An 11313-nucleotide genomic window follows, 5' to 3' on the forward strand; every position below is an offset into this window, starting at 1 on the left:
TTTTTCTTTTTTAGTATGTTGGCTTTTTTTCAGTCAGGAGGGAAACACTAAAAATATAAACACATCGAGTTTCTGAGTGTTCAGATGAAAGGAGGCATCCACACACAACCACAGAATTCAGTGAGGAAGCCTGATTGCTCATTAGCAGCCCCCACTTTTGTCCTGGTGTGGGGTAAGACACTTCTTTCCATTCACTGAGCCTTAGAGCCCTGACCTAGAAAGTGAGGCTAATGAAGGCCACGGAGGTTTGCAGTTGTTTTTCTTTTGTCTTTCATAGTCAAGTATCGAAGGCCAAGGGTCTAACCAGCAGGACATTACTATCACACTGTAGCCACGTCAGCAGCTGTCATTCTTGAGCCTTGACGTCCAACATCAGCGTTGACTCTCTGTAAGCCTCTCTCTGCCATACAGATACAGCTCTTACCTCTGTCTTCACATGGCCTTTGCTCTGTGTGAGTCTATATGCCAATCTCCTCTTCCTGTGAGTATACCAGGTGTATTAGGTTAGGGTCCAAACATGACTGCATTTTATCTTGAAAGGAGTTAGCATCAACTGTAGATTCTGAGGTAGTGTGAGTTTGGACTTCATATTAATTTCTTATAAAATATGAGATTAATGCTTAATATGTTTAATGATATTTCAATTAAAATTTTACTAACTATATAGCATAATGAGTTGATGAGATTTTTGTAGCTATAGCACTGTACATTGCTTGTGTTTACTTCCCCATCACCCCTTGGGGTCCTTTCACCTCCCTTTCCATTTGGCTTAGGCTTTCATCCTTCAAATTAATCTGAATCTCCACAACATGGACCTCTGATGGATGGGGTTTGCTCTCGTGCCCTGTTTCCTATTGTCCTAGGTTTCTCCTCAATGGCATTGACCTCTTTAACAATCCTAACTCTTCTCGTCCCACTAACCTGAGTGCTAAATTCCTAAATTCTCTTAAAATTCCTATGTAAAACAAAGTAATCCATTATTTTAAAATTTGTCATCCCTATGGTTCCCAGATGTGCAGGTAGGAGCAGGAAGTTGGCTGGTCATGTTGCACCCGTGCTCAGAAATCAGAGAGTGAACCAGAAAGTGGATCCAGGTTATAAAGCTTCAAGGTCCATAACCTAGTGACTTACTTCCTCCATGAGGCTCTACCTCCTAAAGGCTTCACAAACTTCCCCACCAGGGCTACCAGTTGAGGACTAAGTATACAAAGATATGAATCCTTGGTAGAGGAAGGGAGGGAGGATTTCATATGCAAACTACAACACTTCCAGGCTCTTGTCTTGAAGAGATGCTAGATTTTGTAAAAAGGATTTTTGTGTGTGTGAATCTAATAAAATGTTAAGTCTTACTTCCTTATTTTAATTAATTGATTTTGAATTTTTTTGAATATTGATTTTGAATGTTGAGCCATCTTTTCACCCATGTAAGGAAACTACTTGATTATAGTATATATTCTTTTAATTTTAGATCAAATTGAGTACACACCTTTCATTGGAAGTTTGGCCCCTACATTCATCAAAGAGATTCATGCATCGTTTTCTTTTATAATTGTTGTTGTGTCCAAAAGCTGAGATCATTAAAAACAGGACTCCTTTCTCTGCCTGTTCGCTGCAGCCTCTCCTCTCTGCTCTCTGTGTCCCTTCTGGAGTTGTAGCTGTCTACATTGTGGCCTGAGAAACTCTTTACTTCATGAGCTGTCTAGCTGCACAGAGATCTGTCTTTAAACTACTGAAAAGAGACATAATGGTAAATATTCAGAGGAACCCAAGGATACTTGGAAGAAAAAAATACTCATGGGAGCTATGGGTGTGCCTAAAGCTAAAGAGCTGAGTTTCAGGGGGTTCAAGACATCAACGGCTGTCCTAGTGTAAGAGATAGGCTAATGTTCCTGTTCTTGGTTGAAAACGTGAGTGTAGAGAGTATTTCAGATTTATGCTGAGCTTCTTTCATCATTTTCTTTTCCTTTTTCCCTCTAGGACACACAAGTTGGCAGGGGAGATATGGTGTAGCCTCACTATATATTAAAAGAGTGAAGGACTTTAACCCGAGGTGACATTGAGAAGCAAAGTTAATTTAATGTCATCTCTGCCTCTAAAATTTAGCATGAGAATGGGAAAGGGGTTTGTTTTATGTCTGTGTGACTGGCCTCATGTTTCTACAGAAATCAGATTAAAGCCTGCATATGAGATGTAGGGTTTTTTGCCTGGTCTCTGGGTGGGAACAGTTGGGCATCAGACTTGTAGACCACTGTAGACAGAGTGCTGCCTCATGACCCACTTTGGATCTCACCTTCTCTTTTCCTGATGACACTAGAAAGGGAAGGTTCACATTTGCCTCTCCTTAAGATGGAGTTACTAGGGATTTGTAGAGGTCCCTTTAAGGGAAATTGCTCTCTTCTGACCAAAAGAATTGATTACATTTGGCCCTGAATGAAGTCATGACTTTCTAAAGTGACATACTATGGTCTCCTTCTTTGGGAGTTAATGTACCAGAGTGAAGAATAAAGCATTGCTTGTTTGATTTATCATTTACCATTTTGTAATTGCTGCTGCCTCCCCTGAAAACCCATCAAATGATCTCCAGCCAATCAATCAATCACCTAGCTAAGAAAGAACTCATTTGGAAGGTTAATTCCCCTATAGCATGCTCAGGATATGGGAGGAATAATTAGCCCCTTAATGAAATAATTCACTTAGCCTTTCCAGAAACCCTTCTTCAATGCAGTTGCTCACTTAACCTGTTGCATAATTTTGTAAGTTATAACTCAAAAGGTCTAATGTTTAGCTTGACATTCTGGGCTTTCACACTCATTCCCTGAAGTTCTGTTCCTTTGCACTCATCTCCATTGCTTAACATGCTGGATTTTTCAGACCCTAACTTATGGGGTATAACTTCCTCTCCTCTTCCTCCTCCTCGTCTTCTTCTTCTTCTCTTTTTTTCTTCTTCTTCATCTTCTCCTTCCTCTTCCTCCTCCTCCTCCTCTTCCTGCTCCTCCTCCTCTTCTTCCTCCCCCTCCTCTTCCTCCTCCCCCTCTTTTTCCCCTTCTTTTTCTCCTCCTTCTCCTTCTCTTTCTCCATCTTCCTTTTTTTGATAGTTTCTGGGATTTTCAGTAGGCTGCCTTATATTTCTTTCACACCCTAAGAAAATGGTCCTTGAGCTTCCTCCTGAGTCTTTTCTAAAAACATTTTTTAATTAATGAACCTGAGAACCTAAAGGGGAACCTGAATTTCCCTGGTGACACTATTACTTTTCTCCTCTCTTTTTCTGTATTTCTATTTTTGTATGTGTTTCTCCATCTCTCTGTCTGCTCCTTCTCTCTCTCTCTCTCTCTCTCTCTCTCTCTCTCTCTCTCTCTCTCTCTCTCTCTCTCTGTGTGTGTGTGTGTGTGTGTGTGTGTATGTGTGTGTGCGTGCATGCAATGTAGTTGTGGATAGTAAATGATGAGCCCCCATTTCACACCTCAGCATATCTCCAAAGCTCTACAAAAATCCATCTGCAAGCCAAGCGAGTTCACTTCGTCTACCTGTGCTCTGTACTTCAAGGGCACTGATGATCATCTTATTATTTGGCATCTGATCCAGTGAGCCTTAGCCGAATTTCTCACTTACCAACCAATTCAGAGTTGATAGGTCTTAGTACTATTAGTTTCTCTTCCACACATGAAAGATAAAAAGACATCATGCTACAATTTTAAGCACCTAACAACTCTGGGAAAGGCTGCAAATAACCTCATTGAGTCTGCATGACTTCATGCATATTTTCCAATTGTTTCCCACATCGGCTACTTAATTCAACCCTATTCTGCATTGGCTGAGTTAATGTCACATTGATTTTGATTGGTGGTAAAGGTCACGTTTTCGGATCATTCAGATAAGAAGAGGCAATAATTAGAAAGTCCAAGCACAGGGATTTTAGTGTCTAAGATTTTGCAGTAGTTTACTTCATTGGGATCCAGGAGGAACATCCTGCATTTAATACTTGTTTAGTTTCTAAATATGCGCTCTGCTCTGATGAATAAGGAGCCAGCAATGCCAATGTAAAGTAGGTGCAGATGCAAATGGCTCCTGCTGTGAGAACCCCGGTGATGAAAATAAAAAACGCTAATATAATAAGCTGTCATCTGCAGTTAGCAGTTTAATACAACAAACCTCTTCTTTTAAATTTGCACAAGGACAGAACACATTTGGAATCATTGCAGAATACTAGTAAGTAGAGGGTAGGAAATAAGATACACATCTTAATAACAGCACTAAAGAGAAACAACGTGATTTACTGTTCACTGCTGTATACAATGCCAGCCATTGCCCACTGACTTTCAACAGATGAGAAACAGAATCACAAAAGAAAAAACTTAGAAGTTTCAGTAAACAGATCCAGTAAGAGATATCTGGGGATGGCAAAGTTGTACCCAGCATAGACCTGACTTTTTGATTTATCATATGTAACTACTGCTGCCTCCAGTGAAAACTTGTGAAATATCCTGGATCTAAGGGATTCCTGCTCTGTTTTGGAAGGTACAACCACTAAAGCAAGCATTCTCATGCTTGTTTATAAATGTCTGGCCCCTGGGATCCTTGCTTGCAGTTCATTTACAAAATCTGTGTTGAGTTTCCACTATGAGCATGATACTGTTATTTGTCTGACTGATGTAGCAGTGAGCAAGGGAGGGTGGATCAGGAACAAATGTGTTCTTTGTCAATAAAAAAAAAAAAACACCCTCATGGAGTGACGGACAGCAGTGTTGGTCTGAGGGTCCCTTTTCAGGGACCAAAAGATAGTGATGAGATGGTTTAGAGTAACAAAGGAAGAGACAGAAGACATGAAGGCAGAGGTGGTATATTTTGGGTGGCAGTCAATGGGATGCACTAATGATTAGAAGTTAGGAATAAGAGTGGGGATTCAAATGTAACTTCAAGGTGTTTATCTTGGGCATCATTGATGGAGGAGGACACAGCCATATGGAGCCTTATTTAAGCCCAGTAGAGCCTACATTATTCTGTGGTTTCTTGATGTTTTGTATTCATTTTAAGTATCCAGACCTATCATGATATTTAGCGTACTTTTTTAGGTGAACATGGCTGGCTAGCGTCAGGATAAAAGGCCAGGGAAGTAGCATGTTTTCAGTGTTATTGCAGCTATACCAGTTTACTGGGTCTGTAAACATATAACCTACATAGATCGTCTTCTTGCAGTTTTATGTTTTGATGGCCTTGCTATCAGAGGCTGCATTATAAAGATAAATGAAAAAAGCTCATTCACTTGCTCAGACTTGTGCAGTGAGTTACCAATCAAGGGTCTATTCTAAGCCTCTGTTTTAGTTTCCTTACTAGTGCTATGAGAAAATACTTCAACAAGAATCAGCTTGTGGAAGGAAAAGATTTGTTTAGCTTATACTTAGAGGTCACTGTCCATTGTAAGGAATGGTGGCCATCAGAAAGGTCCACCCCTATGTAACAAGGAGGGGCTGCTTGTTTGTCCCAGCCACACAGAACTGAAATAACCACACAAAACTGTATTAATTAAATCACTTCTTGGCCCATTAGCTCTAGCTTCTTGTTGACTAACTCTTACATCTTAATTTAACCCATTTCTATTAATCTGTATATCTGTAGGTTGTGGCCTACCAGCAAAATTTCAGCACGTCTACCTCTGGTGGAGGATCCAAAGCAGTTTTGTTTTGTTTTGACTCTGCCTTCTTCCTCCAAGAATTCAGTTCTGTCTTCCCCACCTACCTAATTTCTGCACTATCAACAGGCCAAAGAACTTTCTTTATTCATTAATGGTAATTGCAGTACACAGAGGGGACTCCCACATCACCCCTAGAATTGGATACAGGTGGACTAACTACTCGGCCGCTGTGATGAAACACCATGACTTACAGAAGAGATTTTCTTCCTGTGTGTGTGTTTGCTACTGTTGCTGTTGCTTTGGATTACAGTTTCAGAATGACAGTCCACAGGGGCAGGGGAGATGTGTTAGCAGGCACCTGCCACAGGAACTTGAGAGATCCCGTCACCAACCCGGAACAGGAAGCTGAAAGAGCAAACTGAGTTGGGTGAGGAGGCTGTTCACACTCCAAGCTTATCCGTAGTGGTGAACCCCTCCTAGAAGGGCTTCTAAAGGTTCTATAACATCTCCCAGAGAGCACCACTAACCAGGTACTGTTTAATAATTGAGCCCATGGGAGACATTTTACATTTCAGCCATCGCAACAAGCCAAGTGAGAAACACTGGACCAGAGACAAGGAAGGACAGAGAGAAGCAGCTTCTTGGGGACTACGTAATAAGAACCAGGGCACAATGCTGTCCCTATAGGGAATCAGAATAGAGGTCCCTTCTTATTTTCTCTTATCAGTACTATTTTGAAGTCATGGTCCTCCTGCTTCTGCCTCTTTATCATATCCTACCAGCTTGTCCTACCTCAACTGGAGAGTAAGCACTATTTCCCATGGAAAGCCAAAGAAGGGCGTAGAGTCAAAAATATGAAAGGGAGATTTAGACAGTATTCCCAAATGCTTTTGTTTAGATTCTCCTGCTCCTTACATCTGAACGCCAGGCTTCTGTGAACATGGGAAAGAAAGCATCCTTGGCTTTTCACTGCTTCTGTTGGGAGATGCTGTTTTGCCCATTGTTCTCCCAAGCCAATTCCCACTCAGGTGATACCTCCCTCGTGAAATTTCTTGTTGGTTTAAGTGGGAGTTTGAGATCTTTCAACTACTATAGACATTAAGGAAATATTGCCCACCTGAGAGTTATTTCTACCAATAAGGATGTGCATGCATACACACACATACATAGCATTCTGCCATGTGGGTAGCCAATGTTACATTGGTGATTTTCTTGGCCCTATATGAGCACCAAATTCAAACAAGGGACAGATCATTTAGACAGAGAAGTTGTTGTAGTGCAGGGAAGGGACTGAGGATTTCAATGGCCCTGTTACTAACTGGATTAAAATATGTTCTGGAAGATTACACCTTAACATTTTGTTCTGAGGCTGGGGCATGGGGAAGATGAGTTCATGTGGGGAGGGTGGAGACAGTGCTCTCTCCCCCCTTCCCAGCCAGTCTTTTAGGCTGCACAGCATCCTGAAAATTGATCACTTTTCTCCCCATGAAAATAATGGTTCCTAAGAGAGGCCAGAAGGTACAGCTCTTTCCAAGATGAAACTGACCGAGACTAGTGAAGAGAAATGAAAAGTAAATGCAGTTTCATTTTTAGTTTTTTAAAGCTATTTACAAATGAGAGCAATTGACATGATACAAAGGAGAACTGTAGTATCCGGTGTCCCCTAAAGAGAGAATTAAGATGGAATAATTCGAATCACTTGGCACCACTGTTATAGCCAGTGACTTTCTACCCACTCGGGTCACCCACTCTCTACTTTCTGTTACATTACTGTGTCTTTCGATTTCTAAGATGCATATACTAAAACATCAAAATTGAGATGGTTCTTATACATCTCATATGTCCAATTGAAATCAAAACATCCTTATGGTTATGTCTCTTTCCTATTCTCTCTCTCTCTCTCTCTCTCTCTCTCTCTCTCTCTCTCTCTCTCTCCATAAATACAGCATTTTCCAGCAGAAATGACATAGCCTTTAGAACAGGAATGAACACTGACTAAAGCCAGTGGGAAAAGGGTCTTTAAGTACTCATCCTGACCCAACATGTTATCACTCACTGGACTTTATCACCACTTATCTGGACTTTATATGTGTGTGTGTGTGTGTGTGTGTGTGTGTGTGTGTGTGTGTGAATGGATGGATGGAGAGAAAGGGGGGTTATTGCGTAAGTTATGTGACTGCAGAGAATGCTAATACAGAGATATTAATTCTTGCTCATTATGAAGGAGTTTTTCTCTCCTGAGATATCTACACAGCATAAGCATGAAGATGCCAAGGCTTAAAGGTAGAAATAAGAAAATGAAGCAGGTTACAGAGCGGAGAGAGTGAGGAGGCTGCGTCTGGCTCCCGCTCTCACAGCCATTGCAGTACATTGAGCTCCATAGAGACAGCGCTGGGGCAAGCGAGAGCCAGACGGGCACTGGGCGACTCTGTGCCTCGCGGACGAAAATCAACTAAACATGGGCAAAGGAGATCCTAAGAAGCCGAGAGGCAAAATGTCCTCGTATGCATTCTTTGTGCAAACCTGCCGGGAGGAACACAAGAAGAAGCACCCGGATGCTTCTGTCAACTTCTCAGAGTTCTCCAAGAAGTGCTCAGAAAGGTGGAAGACCATGTCTGCTAAAGAAAAGGGGAAATTTGAAGACATGGCCAAAGCTGACAAGGCTCGTTATGAAAGAGAAATGGAAACCTACATCCCCCCCAAAGGGGAGACCAAAAAGAAGTTCAAGGATCACAGTGCACCCAAGAGGCCTCCTTTGGCCTTCTTCTTGTTCTGTTCTGAGTATCGCCCCCAAATCAAAGGAGAACACCCTGGCTTATCCATTGGTGATGTTGCAAAGAAACTGGGAGCGATGAGGAACAACACTGCTGCAGATGACAAGCAGCCCTAGGAAAAGAAGGCTGCCAAGCTGAAGGAGAAGTACGAAAAGGATATTGCTGCTTACAGAGCTAAAGGAAAACCCGATGCAGCGAAAAAGGGGGTGGTCAAGGCGGAAAAGAGCAAGAAAAAGAAGGAAGAGGAAGATGATGAGGAAGACGAAGAGGATGAAGAGGAGGAGGAAGAGGAAGACGAAGATGAGGAAGAAGATGATGATGATGAATAAGTTGGTTCTAGCGCAGTTTTTTTTTCTTGTCTATAAAGCATTTAACCCCCCTGTACACAACTCACTCCTTTTAAAGAAAAAAATTGAAATGTAAGGCTGTGTAAGATTTGTTTTTAAACTGTACAGTGTCTTTTTTTGTATAGTTCACACACTACCGAAGGTATCTTTAGATAGCCCTGTCCTAGTGGTATTTTCAATAGCCACTAACCTTGCCTGCTACAGTCTGGGGGTTGTAAATTGGCATGGAAATTTAAAGCAGGTTCTTGTTGGTGCACAGCACAAATTAGTTATATATGGGGACGGTAGTTTTTTTTGTTTTGTTTTGTTTTTGGTTTTTTTTCATCTTCAGTTGTCTCTGATGCAGCTTATATGAAGATAATTGTTGTTCTGTTAACTGAATACCACTCTGTAATTGCAAAAAAAAAAAAATTGCAGCTGTTTTGTTGACATTCTGAATGCTTCTAAGTAAATACAATTTTTTTTATTAAAAAAAAGAAAAAGAAAATGAAGCAATGGGCTGGAAAGATAACTCAGTAGTTGATACCTTTCTGCTCTTTAATAGAGCTTGGGTTAATTAGCAGCACCAGAGGCAATTCTGTGAAAAAGACCACATAATATAAAAGTAGCCATTCCTTACCTTCTTAATAGCCTTAGACCCATTGTGCTATTGTAACAAAACATCAGACAGTGGATAAATTGATAAACAATAGAGATTATCTTTGCATAGTTTGAAAGGTTAGATCTAAGTTAAGAAGCAGGAAGACTGAGTGTCTTGTGAAAGCCAGTACTACCTCCAAGGTGATGCTCTGTCCATGGTCCTTATGTGGCAGAGATGGAAGGGTAAAACAGAACAAGGGCTGTGCTTTTGCATGGTGAAGGAAGAGAAGAGAAAGGAAAGGGCTGTGCTTTTCCCTCCAGCCTCAAACTCGGATTTTACACCTGCTTGAAAAGAATGTGTTTTAATAAAACCTGACTATGCTTCATACTAGCTCATCTGAAAATTATTTTCTGTGTGAAAGCCAAGGATCCTGTTTTGCCTGAGTCAAGATTTCTGAAACATGAAGGCAACTCTTCAGGCTGTCCCTGACCCATCTTTGTCACCTCTCACAGTATGAACACAGTATGTTTACTAAATGAATTGCTCAGTTCCCTGCATTATTTTTGCTTATTATAAACTGCCAGTGGGTATAGGATCAATAATCTGCTGAGAAATTCATCCACCTGTTTGGAAGTTTAGCAAAGTATATATAAGAAAAAAATTCATCCATTCAATTCTAGTCTTAGAATTCAATCATTAAGTATTCATCAATTATGATATATTTCTGAGAATTTGAATAAAAACAGTTATATTAATATACTTAGTTTAAAATATTTGAACTGAAATATTCAAATATTTTACTACAAAGTAGAAACTTCATATTTGAAACCAATATATACATAATTAGTGAGATTACAATAATGATTCAGATGGTGAATTTTATTGCAATGATCTAGTCGAGTGAAGAAATCTCATTTTCCACGAATTTACATCTAAAAGTATAAACCTGAATGCATATTCATCTTTTTTCCCTGCCTCTGTGCCAAAAAGAGAGAATGCAGAATAGGTCCCTGCTTCTCCTATAATTTACATTGCTGTCATATGAAAACTTTGTCTATTGTTTATATTTTTGTTGAGAGTCTTGGTAAAATCAATGCATAGCTATGTGCATAATTTGAGTTTCTTTTAAAATGTGCTAAAAGGAATATTTCTTTTAACAGAAAATAAGATAAGCCCCCTACTTTTGTGGGTAGATGAAGAAGGGTGTAGTTCAGTAGCTGAGTACTATGCACAGACGACTAGGTTTAATAGCCAGCATGGGAGAAAAATTCCACCAGAAGCAACCATGAGTGTTCATTGCCAGTAGAATAAAAGGCAAAGTCAATATCCTAACTAGAGAAAGAGATGGTCAGGCTTGGAGGACTACAGGAGCCAGCTACAGATGAGAATTCAGTCCTCTGGTATGAACTGTCTTGATGAGCATTCTCCATTCCTGTGTTATCAAGGCTGGGCTATATCGTCTGCTTCCATGCCACAGATGAAATCATAACCTTGTAATGCAAATGCCTATTTATCTGTTTATTATTCACACTGGGATATCAAGAGTTTCTTTTTATTTTATTTTTTTTCTTTCCTCTTTGAGGAATTAGAGGAGGAAAGTGTTATCTGACTTATGCTTCCATATCATTATTCATTACTGAAGTGAGTCAGGGTAGGAACTCACACAGGGCTGGAGCCTGGAGGCAGGAGCTGATGTAGAGGCCATGGAGGAGTGCTGCTTACTGGCTGCTTCCCATATCTTCCTCAGCCTGCTTTCTTATAGAACCAGCCCAGGGATGGCCCCGCCCACAATAAACTAATCCTTACTCCAACAATCACTAAGTACAAAAATTTCTTATTTCATCATATCATCTATGACATAATGTCTAAGACACAGCAGAGCTCAATAAGTTCTTATTGGAGAAGAATTAAACAATTCATTAAACAAGTGAGTATCACTTTTCCAGAAAGCAGCTGAACAGATGGTTTGGTACAACCCTTTCC

General features: G+C 40.5%; 1 pseudogene; it reads left to right on the forward strand.

Annotated features, from left to right (window-relative positions):
• The first annotated feature begins 7940 nt into the window (after positions 1–7940).
• On the forward strand, positions 7941–8826 carry LOC101982728 (annotated as a pseudogene).
• The last annotated feature ends 2487 nt before the right edge of the window (positions 8827–11313 follow it).

This window comes from Microtus ochrogaster, chromosome 1 (assembly GCF_000317375.1).
Source record: "Microtus ochrogaster isolate Prairie Vole_2 chromosome 1, MicOch1.0, whole genome shotgun sequence".
Classification (NCBI taxonomy): Eukaryota; Metazoa; Chordata; class Mammalia; order Rodentia; family Cricetidae; genus Microtus; species Microtus ochrogaster.